This window comes from Mesoplodon mirus, assembly GCF_964341445.2.
Source record: "Mesoplodon mirus genome assembly, chromosome: 12".
In the NCBI taxonomy this organism is placed as follows: Eukaryota; Metazoa; Chordata; class Mammalia; order Artiodactyla; family Ziphiidae; genus Mesoplodon; species Mesoplodon mirus.
The window spans coordinates 65,909,018-65,923,534 of NC_138988.1; positions in this window are offsets into that span (position 1 = coordinate 65,909,018).

Consider the following 14,517-nt stretch of genomic DNA (forward strand, 5'->3'; position numbering starts at 1 on the left):
TGGAGAACGGTATGGAGGTTCCTTAAAAAACTACAAATAGAACTACCATATGACCCAGCAATCCCACTACTAGGCATATACCCTGAGAAAACCATAATTCAAAAAGAGACATGTACACATGTTCATAGCAGCCCTATTTACAATAGCCCGGAGATGGAAACAACCGAAGTGTCCATCATCGGATGAATGGGTAAAGATGATGTGGCACATATATACAATGGAATATTACTCAGCCATAAAAAGAAACGAAATTGAGCTATTTGTAATGAGGTGGATGGATCTAGAGCCTGTCATACAGAGTGAAGTAAGTCAGAAAGAGAAAGACAAATACTGTATGCTGACACATATGTATGGAATTAAAAAAAAATGTCATGAAGAACATATGGGTAAGACAGGAATAAAGACACAGACCTAAAAAAAAAAAATTTGTTCATTTATTCCTCAAAAGAATTTTTAGAAACTATGACATTGACTTTAGTTTAATCATAATGTTTTATTGCAAAAGATGTGATTTCTGATGTTCTTAAATTGTGCATATGCTTTAAATATATTTTCATCCAAGTCTAAAAAAAAATAAAAAATAAAAATAAATGAACAAAAAAAAAAAAAAGAATTCTCAACAGCAACACTGTACATCAGAAGACAGTATACTCCTATCTTCAAAGGACTGAGATAATAGAGTCACCAACCTAAAACTCTGTGCCGGACTGAACTATCATTAAAATACTACTAATAATAGAGAGTGTATCTCTAACAGACCTTCTTATTCCAGGAAGAAAAAAATTGAACTCAGAAGGAAGGACTGAAACACAAAAATGTATAGTAAGCAAAGAAATCACTAACTATTTAGATAATTCTTTTAGATAGGCCTTGATGGTATAAAGCAGCATAATAACTATATTGACTCGTGGTTATAAAAAAAGGATGGAGTTATGACAAGACAGAGGAGACTGTTGGCTGAGAATGTTCTAAAGTCTATTAGGAGGTAGAGGCATTTGTCAACCTCGGACTTTAAAAGCCACATATGTGTGATCAAACTATAACCATCACCATCAAGAGAAATGAAATATATAGTTGTCAAATCAACAGGTGCTCTCAAAAATCTTGTGGATGAGTGCAGCTAACAAGGTATTTCACAGCACTAGAGCTGATATTCTACCTTTTTTGTGAAAGGGCCCCCCCCCAACAGACCCAGGAGTTCTTTCTTCTCTGTTCTTTGGTGTCATGTCCTTTTCCTTTAGTGCAAATTGTCATGGCCTGTGCCATGGGGCCAGGTCCTGTTCACTATTGCATCCCAGGGCCTGGTACCCACAGGCACTCATGTTTGTAGAATGAATGGATGCAACTTGCTCAAGGCCACACAGTGCCAAGTGGCAGACGAAGATGAGGACCCAGATCTCTGCAGGCTCAGGCTTGTTTCGAAAAAATTGTCGCATCTGGAAAACGCTGTGTCCCGTGAAAACAGTAGCTGTTGGATTAAAGCAAGAAGAAATCCCTCTGAGATCAAAAATCAACTTTGATCAGAGAAATTCACGTGAGTAACTATTGTCAGTCTTCTGTTGGTAACGCTGCAGGTGATGCTGGCAGTAGAGAAGAGTCCTAGAATAGGCTGTCAGAGCAACCGAGTCGTCCATGAAGAACTTGACCATATTCATCCCAGGACAGCCTCCACAGGGGCACGGTCCCAGGGGACGGATAGGGTCCCTGCCCACCAGCTTGTCACCGCTAGGGATGAAGACCCCTTGTTAAATGCAGTGCGCCTCCCGGCCTGCCAGTGATCAGCTGAGGAGGGGGCAGGTGGGAGCGCTGCAAACTTGCTCCTGGAAGGTTCTGCACTGAATGAGCCAGGCAGGAAAGGAATTGAGGGAAGGGGAGAAGAGGGGGTGAGAAACTAGAAGGTGATGGAAGACGCCAAGTACTTGTTCCACAGTTCTGCCTGGGGCCACCTCTGTGCAGATCTTCAGCCTCAACACCCACATTTTAAACTGGGAAACGCCACACAGAAGATTCAAGGCTGGGCACGAAGTGGGGGATCTTTTGAGATTCTCTGAGGGACAGCAGACAACTGAGTTAGAAGGAATCACTCAGACTCACGGCTCTGCTGTCCACGTGGTATTTTCTCCTGCCCTTTCCTATCAGTCAAGCACCAAGGGAAGCAGATAGAGAAGGAAACTGACCCCAAAGTCAGCTCCCTTCAAGAGGAGGAGGGCAGGCAGGGCAAGGAGGGAGTGGGGCAGCTCCGGACATGGGGGGAGGGAGGAGCTGAACATGAGAGCTTTTGTTTGGGTTCACGTTTGGGTTCACGGCTAAACTGAGTTACCATCGAGGTGGGAGTCATGCTACATCCAGGTACCTAGGCCTTGGGTACAAGATTCAAGTTCTTAAATAGAGCCCACGCCTCCACTTAAACAAGAGTTTCTCTCCTTAACCTGCCTCCCACATAGAGGACCATCAGCAAGGAAACACACTCTGCTAGAAAGACTAAAGGAGGTTAGGGGGTGTGTGTGTGTGTGTGTGTGTGCACGCATGTGTGTGTGTGTGTGTGTGTGTTATGAAGAACGTTCTGGGGACTTGGGGCAGCAGGAATATGGAGCATTTCTGTCACACTGGAGTGACTAAAGTTAATGTTCTACTCCATCCTTCAACTCTGAGGTACAAGGTGTAGTCCTGCTTTTGCATTAATGAATCCTTGACATTTTTCACAGGATTGTGGAGCTTTACCAGAAAGGGACTTCATAACTGTCATAACATTTTAATCTCCCTGGGTCTGGGACCCAGTGGAGCCCTACTGGTTCCCAAGGAGACTTTTTCTACAATTAGCATTTCAGTCAAAGCCTTAATTCTGCAAAAAGAAAGCAGAATGTGAACAAAGACTTCCCAAGACACCAATTCTGACTCTAGTTCCCTGGGGTGCTGAAGTCGGTTGTAACCTAGCCCTGAAATCAGAGCTTTGTCTCTTAAGCCTTGCTGTCTCTACTTGTTCAAAATGCATGGACTGGGGCTTCCCTGGTGGCGCAGTGGTTGAGAGTCCGCCTGCTGATGCAGGGGACACGGGTGCGTGCCCGGGTCCGGGAAGATCCCACATGCTGAGGAGTGGCTGGGCCTGTGAGCCATGGCTGCTGAGCCTGCGCGTCCGGAGCCTGTGCTCCGCAACGGAAGAGGCCACAACAGTGAGAGGCCCGTGTACCGCAAAAAAAAAAAAAAAAAAAAAAAAAAGCATGGACTAATACTTTCATCTGTGAACACTTGCATTTTTCCAGGTGCCTTACTGTACACATTTTCTGCGGGGCGAGTCTGTTTTCTCCCACATAGGTTTGACGTGAGAAGAATCCAGTTCGTCATTACACATGTCCTTAGACTGGATCAGGGTGTGGAGCCACGAGTATTTGCCCGTAAGCTACTGCTATAAAGAAGCCCCTTGCAAACGTTACCTGTCAGACTGCTGTCACGTCTTTATTGATAGCAGACACTTGGCGTTAGCGAATCAACCACTGGGTTAATGAGAATTCAGACTCGCAGCCTCCCCTCAGCTCATAGAATAAACACTGTTTTCCTCTGGCCTAATTACTAGATGTTCTGAAACATCATCATTTTGTAAAAGAAACCGGGACTACAAATTACTTCGTGAACCGCACTGTGGGAACTCAAAAATGTGCCTGCAGTTTGGAGAGAGTGTTTGTTACAGTCCGTAGGACACAGCGCTGGTCACAGGCAGCAGGCACTCTCTGCAGATACCGTGTTATTTCCTGCACTGTCCCTCACTATCCACACAGCCCCTACCTAAAAAAGGTCAGATGGGAATCAGAATGTCTTTTTCCTTTATCAACAGATTTTGTGTGTTCGGGTCCATAAAGCTGCTGGCCTCGGGGATAATCTAGATTTCTTCCCCAAAGCCCCACAACCAATTTCTGTTGTCATGATTAAATGAAAAAATTCAACAAACAAAAACACCACCACCACGATGAACAACAACAAAACTCAGAGACTTACTTTTGTAACTTTCTTAGATAAACAACAAGGTCCCTACTGTATAGCACAGGAAACTATATTCAATATCTTGTAATAAACTGTAATGGAATTGGAAGAAAAGAATATAGATATATACATATGTGTGTATAAGCGAATTGCTTTGCTGTACCCCTGAAACGAACACAGTATTGCAAATGAACTATACTTCAATTTAAAAAAAAGAAAAATAATTTTCTTTAACTCAGTGAAGCCTGATGAAATACCTCAGGGTTCATAGTGGGTCAGTTATGTTGACTTACTACTATAGAATTTTATTTGAATATTTAGCCTAAAGGAGCCTTGCCTAGTCAGATCTGCACAGGTGCCCCTATACCAACGGGAAAATATCTGGAATTGGGAAGAAAGAAGCGGCCTATGGTTGCTGCTGGGACCCCTAACATGTAGAGTGGTGAGGACTGTTCTTAAACACAAAATCTCCTGCTGAGTATGTCTACAGACCCTGACCATAGGATCCCTCATCTCTTCTGGAAAACAGCAAAAGAACGCTGAGAGAACAGCCATATATGTCATATGCAGGTTGTTACACAGGCTGGCATTCCAATACAACCGTGGAGAGCTTATTATTATTATTCTACTACTACTATTATTATTATTATTATTATCACTACCACTACAGAGTAATAATTCCTGAAGGTATTCTTTGGAGGGGTCCTGCGGCGCGGCCACCACTAGAGGGCGCCGCAGACCCTTCCGTGTTAAGCGCTGTCCCCAGAGCAGAAGTGGGAACCAAGGGCTAAGGGCGGGGCGGACCTAAACTTCCACTCAGGACTCTCTCCATCCCTTAACTCGCATCCCACTGTGGGAGTCTCCTCCCACAAGGCAAGGGGCGGCGGGGTGGCCAGGCAAGCACTACTTGAATTGCTTTGAAATTCAATATTTCTTTGGAAGAAAAGATTCTTGCCTTTGATAAATTTTATTCATTAAAATATTTCAGTCCTTTGCGTGAGCCGAGGCTGTGCTGACCTCGGACCCCAGCGCCTCTTGGACACTTCCCGCCGCAGGTGTATTATGGCAAGACCGACAAGTGAGTTCATCAGCAGACTGCACCATCCTAAAGGCAACGTGAAGGAGCTCGGGGGAAGGGGGTGTAAGTCAGATGGGGTGTGAGCCAGCAGGCAGTGTGTCCCCAAGGCCTCAGTGTGCTGAGGCTCAGAGACCAGATCAGAAATCACCGGGTGAAGGAGAAAAACCAGGCAGGAACAGAGATGGCTTTTTGACAAAGTGCTTTCAGTATAACAAAATACATGACAGAAAACCAAAATCCAAATGCAAAATAAGAGAAAAAGCCAATAGCTAGTAGCCCGCAAAAAACCCACCAAAAAAAAAAAAAAAAAAAAACCTGTTCTTTTAACCAGAAACTTTGTAGTTTTCAGGTTTGGGATTAAAAACAATCTAGGAAGAAAACAACAGCATAACCACACTAGCCTGAGATAAGGCATTGGAATATCATCTTTAGAGTGTGTGCCGTCCCCAAGGGGTGACAGGGCTGCTGGCTGGTAGTGGGGATGTTTCCTCAGAGGAGTCATGTGAGAATATGTCCAGTATGTCCCCACGTCTCCAAAATGTCCACCTAATCCCCCCGAAGTGCAGGAGTGCTAAGTGCTCAGGTTCTCAATCCTGGCCACTGACACCTTCAGATCACTCGGGGAACTTCTGAAAAACACAAATGTCCTACCTGCTGCCCCTCCCCCGGTCCAATTTAATTTCTGAAGATTCTCTAGATTATTCTAACGTGAAATCAGGGTGGAGACCTCTTGAGTTATACGCAGATGACATTTCGTAGGGAAAACACAAAATTCCAATTCAGGATACCCACCGCCTCCTTTTCTTCTCTAGAGCACCAGGAATGGATTAAAACCTCTATCTAACTTTTACTTGAACCTTCAACACCTGAAATGGTATGTAGGTAAAATCTGTTTTCACAAAGAAAGTAGTATTAAAATTAAAATGAATACATAAAGGGTAGGAAGGGTGCCAAAATATTTATTTTTATTGTTCTTATGAGTCACCTTTTAATTTCTAGAGTCCCCCTCAGATGGGCATCTGACAACTCCTCCCTTTGGTCCTTCTTTTGCGCTTTCTTCAGGATGCTCCGAGGACCTCCCTGCCCTTTCCTGGGGGTCCCAGCCTCATCTCTGAACAGTAGACTGAGATGCCCCCATCTCTGAAGCTCCCTCTTGGCTGTATCTGGGACTTTGGGTGGCAGCTTCTACTGAGCTTGTATGTGTGCTGACCGTGAGCAACTTAGAATTCTTCATCTCAGAGCATCTTCAAGACTGACAAGCCTTCCTTTTGCCACCATTCATCTCCTCTCATTATTATGCTAACACATTCCTTAATTTTTTCCTGTTACGTTGTCATTGAAATAATTTTTCCCTGTGATGATTCATTTTACTTAGCAGCTTGACTGGGCTGTGAGATGCCCAGATAATCGGGTTAAACGTTATTTCCAGGTGTCTGTGAGGGTGTTTCTGGGAGAGAGAAGCATTTGAGTTGGTGGGCTGACTAAAGCAGACTGTCCTCCCCAATGTGGATGGGGCCCACTGGGGCCCGTTGAAAACCTGAACAGAGTAGAAGGCAGAGGAAGGTTGAATTCTACCTCTGTGCCTGACTGCTTGAGCTGAGATCCGGGTCTTCCCCTACCCTTGGATTGGTACTTACACCATCGGCCCTCCTGGTTCTCAGACTTTCAGATGCTGACTGGAATTACGCCACCAGCTTTCCTGGGGTTCCAGAAGGCAGATCCAGGGACTTCTCAGCTTCCATAACTGCATGAGCCAACTCCGTATAATAAATCTCTCTCTATCTCTAATATATATAGTATAATTAATCTATATTTATATTTATACATAAAATATCTTATTTCTTCTCTGGCTGACTAATGCACTCCCCATCAGGAGAGAGTGTGAGAAAGATACAGGCAGTGGTGAAGAGGGGGACCCTGGCCCTGCCACAGCTCCCTGACAGCTTACAATCAGCCACCACTGTGCTGAATTGGGGCTCCATCAAGGGGCTGGATCCCATCATGGTTACTGCAAAGTGGCATGTTCTTTGCAGCTGGATGCCCTACATTTTATAAGCACTTTAACTCAAACTAGGGTCCAAGACGGCTGCTGCCCATTAAAGTTCATCTTCGTCTGGCAAGAAACAAGAATTCGAGCAAGAACTCTCAGGACTGGAAGGGAAAGGTTGAGAAACAAAGAGGGCTGAAGGTCTCATCCCTGGCAGCCCGGTGCAGCTGGAAGGCAGAGCTCCGCTGCGCCTACACCTTTGTGCCACTAGAGGGCGGGGTTATATCGGCTGCAGCAGTTGTGTTGGCCCAGGGTTTGCACCAACACTTGATAAATGTATATAATCCTAAAAGTAAACGCCTCACATTCTGTGATATCTTACATTAAAAGCAACATGGCTCATGGAGGAAAAAAAGAGAGAGGCAGGCAACTCAATCAATGCGACTCTGGGAACAAACAAAATACTGATTCTCATAAAAATATAAACGGTTGGAGCCACATATTACATGCCAAACAAATAAGAAATACAATGGTCAATAGAGAGCTTTAGTAGAAAAGGTGAAAGTAGCCTGACTGAGGAGGATGAGGAAGGGGTGTAGAACAAGGACCCCGAATATTCGCAGGCTGCTGGTGCAGATGCAGCCACAGCCGAGGCGGTGTGTGAAATACGGTGGGGCCGGAAGGGATGCTCTGGTCCTTTGTGCTTTGTTTTGCACGAAGATGGAGGAGACTCGTGCAGTTAGCACTTCTAAGACAGAACAAATGACCAAACTGGGTAAGAATTCGGGGTGAATGCATTTCCCCTCATTATGGAATTTCTCCACCACAGTGTCAGGGGAAGCTGACAAAGCATTCACAACCTGGGGGTGGAAATCTTGTCTGAGCCAAAGAGACTTCCACATTTCCAATTTACTGACATTTCTCAATTTACAGCCATGGTCAGCAATGACTCGTGTGTAGGAAGCAGGCACAACAGATCAGCTTTGCCTGGGCTCCCAGGACAGCCCTCTCTTCCCATGCTAGTTTCTGGTTTGTTTTTATTTTTAAGATTTTTGCCTTTAGGGATTGTCTTAATAGCTTGGAAGTTCAGCAACACCTGGAAAGGTATGTTTGCTGGAATTTATACCCCTTGTGAATGGTTTAGTAGGGTGGCATTTCCAAACCCCTGGCCCTCTCATCCTCTCTCTGCCAGCTTGTCCAGCCCTCTCTTCACCCCTCTGTGCCCTGGGAGACACTGGGTTAGTTCACTGAGAAGTTCGGTCACAACAGTGGCCTTAAAATAACCACAGAGCCAAAGCCAAGATGATACAGAGTACTGAAAAACAAGGAGATAAAAAAGGGCAAAAGGGCTTCCCTGGTGGCACAGTGGTTGAGAGTCCGCCTGCTGATGCGGGGGACACGGGTTTGTCCCCCAGTCCGGGAAGATCCCACATGCCGCGGAGCGGCTAGGCCCGTGAGCCATGGCCACTGAGCCTGCACGTCCAGAGCCTGTGCTCCGCAATGGGAGAGGCCACAACAGTGAGAGGCCCGCGTACCACAAAAAAAAAATAAAGGAGGGGCAAGAAATCCCTAGCATAAAGGGCCAATGCTCCTTCCCCGAAAAAGGTAAGAATGAAATGACCCTTGAAGGGTTTCAAAGATAATCTCATATATTACACATATATTACATATATTTTACAGTGTCACATTACCCACAAAATCATGGAGTATCACACTAGACACCTTATCCTGGATTCTCACTGTATCAAGCAGAAGCTAAGATCAGAATCAAATGAGATATCACTTACATAGATCAGTTGATGTAATAGCAGAAAGTGCTAGAAGGCTTCAGTAGAGCCCCCAAACTCTGACACCACTGCTGGAATCAAGATGAAGCCTATCCCACATGTAAACTGGTGCAGCCACTATGGAGATTCCTTAAAAAACTAAAAATAGAGTTACTACATGATCCAGTAATCCCACTCCTGGGCCTTTATCTGGAGAAAACTCAAATTCGGAAAGATACATGTGAGGCAACCTTCAAGATGGCAGAGGAGTAAGATGTGGAGATCAGCTTCCTCTCCACAAATACATCAAAACTACATCTACATGTGGAACAACTCCTACAGAACACCTACTGAACACTGGCAGAAGACCTCAGACTTCCCAAGAGGCAAGAAAATCCCCACAAACCTGGGTAGGGCAAAAGAAAAAAGAAATAACAGAGACAAAAGAATAGGGACGGGACCTGCACCAGTGGGAGGGAGCCGTGAAGGAGGAAAGGTTTCCACACACTAGGAAGCCCCTTTGGGGGCAGAGACTGCGGGTGGCAGAGAGGGGAAGCTTCGGAGCCATGGAGGAGAGCACAGCAACAGGGGTGTGGAGGGCAAAGCGGAGAGATTCCCACACAGAGGATTGGTGCCAACTAGCACTCGCCAGCCCGAGAGGCTTGTCTGCTCACCCGTTGGGGCAGGTGGGGTCTGGGAGCTAAGGCTTGGGCTTCAGAGGTCAGATCCCAGGGAGAGGACTGGTGTTGGCTGCGTGAACACAGCCTGAAGGGGGCTAGTGCACCACAGCTAGCCGGGAGGGAGTCCAGGAAAAAGTTTGGACCTGCTGGAGAGGGAAGAGACCATTGTTTTGGAGAGTGCAAAGAGAGGAAATTCCTGCTCTGTGTGCCCACAGATGGCAGAGCGCTGTAAAGTGAGCTCCAGAGATGGGTGAAAGCCGTGGCTATCACCTCAGATCCCAGAGGCAGGCATGGACGGCTACCGCTGTCACGGCTGCCACCAAGGATCTTGTGTGCAAGCGCAGGTCACTACCCACACCTTCCTGGGAGCCTGTGCAGCCCGCCACTGCCAGGGTCCTGTTATCCAGGGACAACTTCCCCAGGAGAACACACGGTGCGCCTCAGGCTATTGCAACTTCACGCCAGCCTCTGCTGCTGCAGATGCTCCCAGCATCGTAATTATGACTACTGTACCTCTCCCTCTCCCTGGCCTGAGTGAGCAAGAGGGCCCTAATCAGCCACTGCTTTAACATCCTCCTGCCTGGGTGGGGAATAGATGCCTGAGAGCAGCCTACATGCAGAGGCAGGGCCAAAATCAAAGCTGAACCCCAGGAGTTGTGTGAACAAAGAAGAGAAAAGGAAATCTCTCCTAGCAGCCTCAGAAGCAGTGGATTAAATCCCTGCAACTGGCGCGGTAAACCCTGCATCTGTGGAATACCTGAATAGACAAGGAGTATTCCCACAATTGAGGTGGTGGACTTTGGGGGCAACTGTGGACTTGGGGTTTGCTTTCTGTGTCTGATTTGTTTTTGGTTTTATGTTTATCTTATTTTAGTTTTTAGTTTTTGTTTTCATTTGTGGGTTTGTTTATTGGTTTGGTTGTCCCCCTCTTTTTTTTCTCTCTCTCTTTTTGTGAGTGTGTGTGTGTTTGTTTCTTTTTGTGTAATTTTGTCTGTTTAGTTTTGCTTTTACCATTTCTCTTGGGGCTCTGTCTGTTCGTTGTTTGTTGTTGTTTTTTTCTTCCTTTTCTTATGTGCCATGTGGTTGACAGAGCCTTGGTGCTCCAGCAGGGTATCGGGCCTGAGCCTCCGAGGTGGGAGAGCCAAGTCCAGGGCTTTGGACCACCAGAGACCTCCAGGCCCCATGTAATATTAATCAGCAAGAGCTGTCCCAGAGATCTCCATCTCAACACTAATACGCAGCTCCACCCAACGGCCAGCAAGCGCCAGTGCTGGATGCCCCATGTCAAACAACTAGCAAGACAGGAACACAACCCCACCCATTAGCAGACAGGCTGCCTAAACTCATACTAAGTTCACAGACATGCCAAAACACACCACTGGACGTGGCCCTGCCCACCAGAGGGAGAAGATCCAGCCCCACCCACCAGAACACAGGCACCAGTGCTGCCCACCAGGAAGCCTACACAAACCACTGAACCAACCTCACCCACTGGGGTCAGACACCACAAGTAAGAGGAACTATGAACCTGCAGCCTACAAAAAGGAGACCCCAAACACAGTAAGCTAAACAAAATGGGAAGACAGAGAAATATGCACCAGATGAAGGAGCAAGGTAAAAACCCACTAGACCAAACAAATGAAGAGGAAATAGGCAGTCTACCTGAAAAAGAATTCAAAGTAAGGATAGTAAGGATGATCCAAAATCTCGGAAAGAGAATGGAGAAAATACAAGAAATGTTTAACAAAGACCTAGGCGAATTAAAGAGCAAACAAACAATAATGAACAACACAATAAATGAAATTAAAAATACTCAAGATGGAAGCAATAGCAGAATAAGTGAGGCAGAAAAATGGATAAGTGACCTGGAAGATAGAATAGTGGAAATAACTGCTGCAGAGCAGAATAAAGAAAAAAGAATGCAAAGAATTAAGGGCAGTCTCGAAGACCTCTGGGACATTAAATGCACCAACATTCAAGTTATAGGCGGCCTAGAAGCAGAAGAGTAAAAGAAAGGGTCTGAGGAAATATTTGAAGAGATTATAGTTGAAAACTTCCCTAACATGAAAAAGGAAATAATCACCCAAATCCAGGAAGCGCAGAGAGTCCCATACAGGATAAATCCAAGGAGAAACATGCCAAGACACATAGTAATCAAACTATTAAAAATTAAATACAAAGAAAAATATTAAAAGCAGCAAGGGAAAACAACAAATAACATGCAAGGGAATCACCGTAAGGTTAACAGCTGATCTTTCAGCAGAAACTCTACAAGCCAGAAAGCGGTGGCAGGACATATTTAAAGTGATGAAAGGGAAAAACCTACAACCAAGATTACTCTACCCAGCAAGGATCTCATTCAGATTCAATGGAGAAATTAAAATCTTTACACACAAGCAAAATTAAGAGAATTCAGCACCACCAAACCAGCTTTACAACAAATGCTTAAGGAATTTCTCTAGGCAGGAAACACAAGAGAAGGAAAAGAACTACAAAGACAAATGCAAAACAATTAAGAAAATGGTAATGGAAACATATGTATCGATAATTACCTTAAATGTAAATGGATTAACTACTCCAACCAAAAGACACAGACTGGCTGAATGGATACAAAACCAAGATCCATATATATACTGTCTACAAGAGACCCACTTCAGACCTAGGGACACATACAGACAGAAAATGAGAGTATGGAAAAAGATATTCCATGCAAATGGAAATCAAAAGAAAGCTGGAGTAGCAATACCCATATCAGACAAAATAGACTTTAAAATAAAGTCTGACTATTACAAGAGACAAAGAAGGACACTACATAATGATCAAGAGATCAATCCAAGAAGAAGATATAACAATTGTAAATATTTATGCACCTCACATAGGAGCACCTCAATACATAAGGAAAAAACTAACAGCCATAAAAGGGGAAATCAACAATAACACAATAAGAGTAGGGGACTTTAACACCCCACTTTCACCAATGGACAGATCATCCAAAATGAAAATAAACAAGGAAAAACAAGCTTTAAATGACACATTAGATCAGATGGACTTAATTGATATTTACAGGACATTCCATCCAAAAAAATAACAAAATACACTTTCTTCTCAAGTGCTCATGGAACATTCTCCAGGATAGATCATATCTTGGGTCACAAATCAAGCCTTGGTAAATTTAAGAAAATTGAAATCATATCAAGTATCTTTTCTGACCACAACACTATGAGACTAGATATCAATTACAGGGAAAAAAATTGTAAAAAATACAAACACATGCAGGCTAAACAGTACACTACTTAATAACCAAGAGATCACTGAAGAAATCAAAGAGGAAATCAAAGAATACTTAGAAACAAATGACAATGAAAACTTGATGACCCAAAACCTATGGGATGCAGCAAAATCAGTTATAAGAGGGAAGTTTATACCAATACAATCTTACCTCAAGAAACAAGAAAAATCGCAAATAAACAACTTAACCTTACACCTAAAGCAATTAGAGAAAGAAGAACAAAAAAGCACTAAAGTTGGGACTTCCCTGGTGGCACAGTGGTTAAGAATCTACCTGCCAATGCAGGGCACACGGGTTCGAGCCCTGGTCCAGGAAGATCCCACATGCCATGGAGCAACTAAGCCCGTGCACCACAACTACTGAAGGCCGCATGCCTAGAGCCCATGCTCTGCAACAAGAGAAGCCACTGCAATGAGAAGCCCACACACCACAATGAAGATTAGCCCCCACTCCCTGCAACTAGAAAATGCCTGCATTCAGCAACGAAGACCCAACGCGGCCAAAAATAAATAAAAAAATAAATTATTTATTTAAAAAAATAAAACCAAAGTGAGCAGAGGGAAAGAAGTCATAAAGACTGGTCAGAATTAAATCAAAAATAAATGAAGGAAACAAGAGCAAAGATCAATAAAGCTAAAAGTTGGTTCTTTGAGAAGATAAACAAAATTGTTAAACCATTAGCCAGACTCATCAGGAAAAAAAAGAAGACTCAAATCAAGAGAATTATACATGAAAAAGGAGAAGTAACAACTGACACTGCAGAAATCCAAAGGATCATGAGAGATTACTACAAGCAACTATATGCCAATAAATTGGACAACCAGGAGGAAATGGACAAATTCTTAGAAAACTACAACGTTCCAAGACTGAACCAGGAAGAAATAGAAAATATGAACTGACCAATCACAAGCACTGAAATTGAAACTGTGATTTAAAATCTTCCAACAAACAAAAGTCCAGGAAGAGATGGCTTCAGAGGTGAATTCTATCAAACATTTAGAGAAGAGCTAATACCCATCCCTCTCAAACTCTTCCAAAAAATTGGAGAGGAAGGAACACTCCCAAACTCATTCTACGAGGTCACCATCACCCTGATACCAAAACCAGAAAAAGATACTACAAAAAAAGAAAATTAGAGACCGATATCACTGATGAATATAGATGCAAAAATCCTCAACTAAATACTAGCAAACAGAATCCAACAACACATTAAAAGGATCATACACCATGATCAAGTGGGGTTTATTCCAGGAATGCAAGGATTCTTCAATATATGCAAATCAATCAATGTGATAAAACATATTAACAAATTGAAGAAAAAAACCCATATGATCATCTCAATAGATGCAGAGAAAGCTTTTGACAAAATTCAACACCAATTTATGAGAAAAACTCTCCAGAAAGTGGGCATAGAGGGAACCTACCTCAACGTAATAAAGGCCATATATGACAAAACCACAGTCAACATCATTCTCAATGGTGAAAAGCTGAAACCATTTCCTCTAAGATCAGGAACAACATAAAGGTGCCCACTCTCACCACTATTATTCAACATAGTTTCGGACGTTTTAGCCACAGCAGTCAGAGAAGAAAAAGACATAAAAGGAATCCAAATCAGCAAAGAAGAAGTAAAACTGTCACTGTTTGCAGATGACATGATACCATACATAAAGGATCCTAAAGATGCTACCAGAAAACTACTAGAGCTAATCAATGAATTTGGTAAAGTAGCAGGATACAAA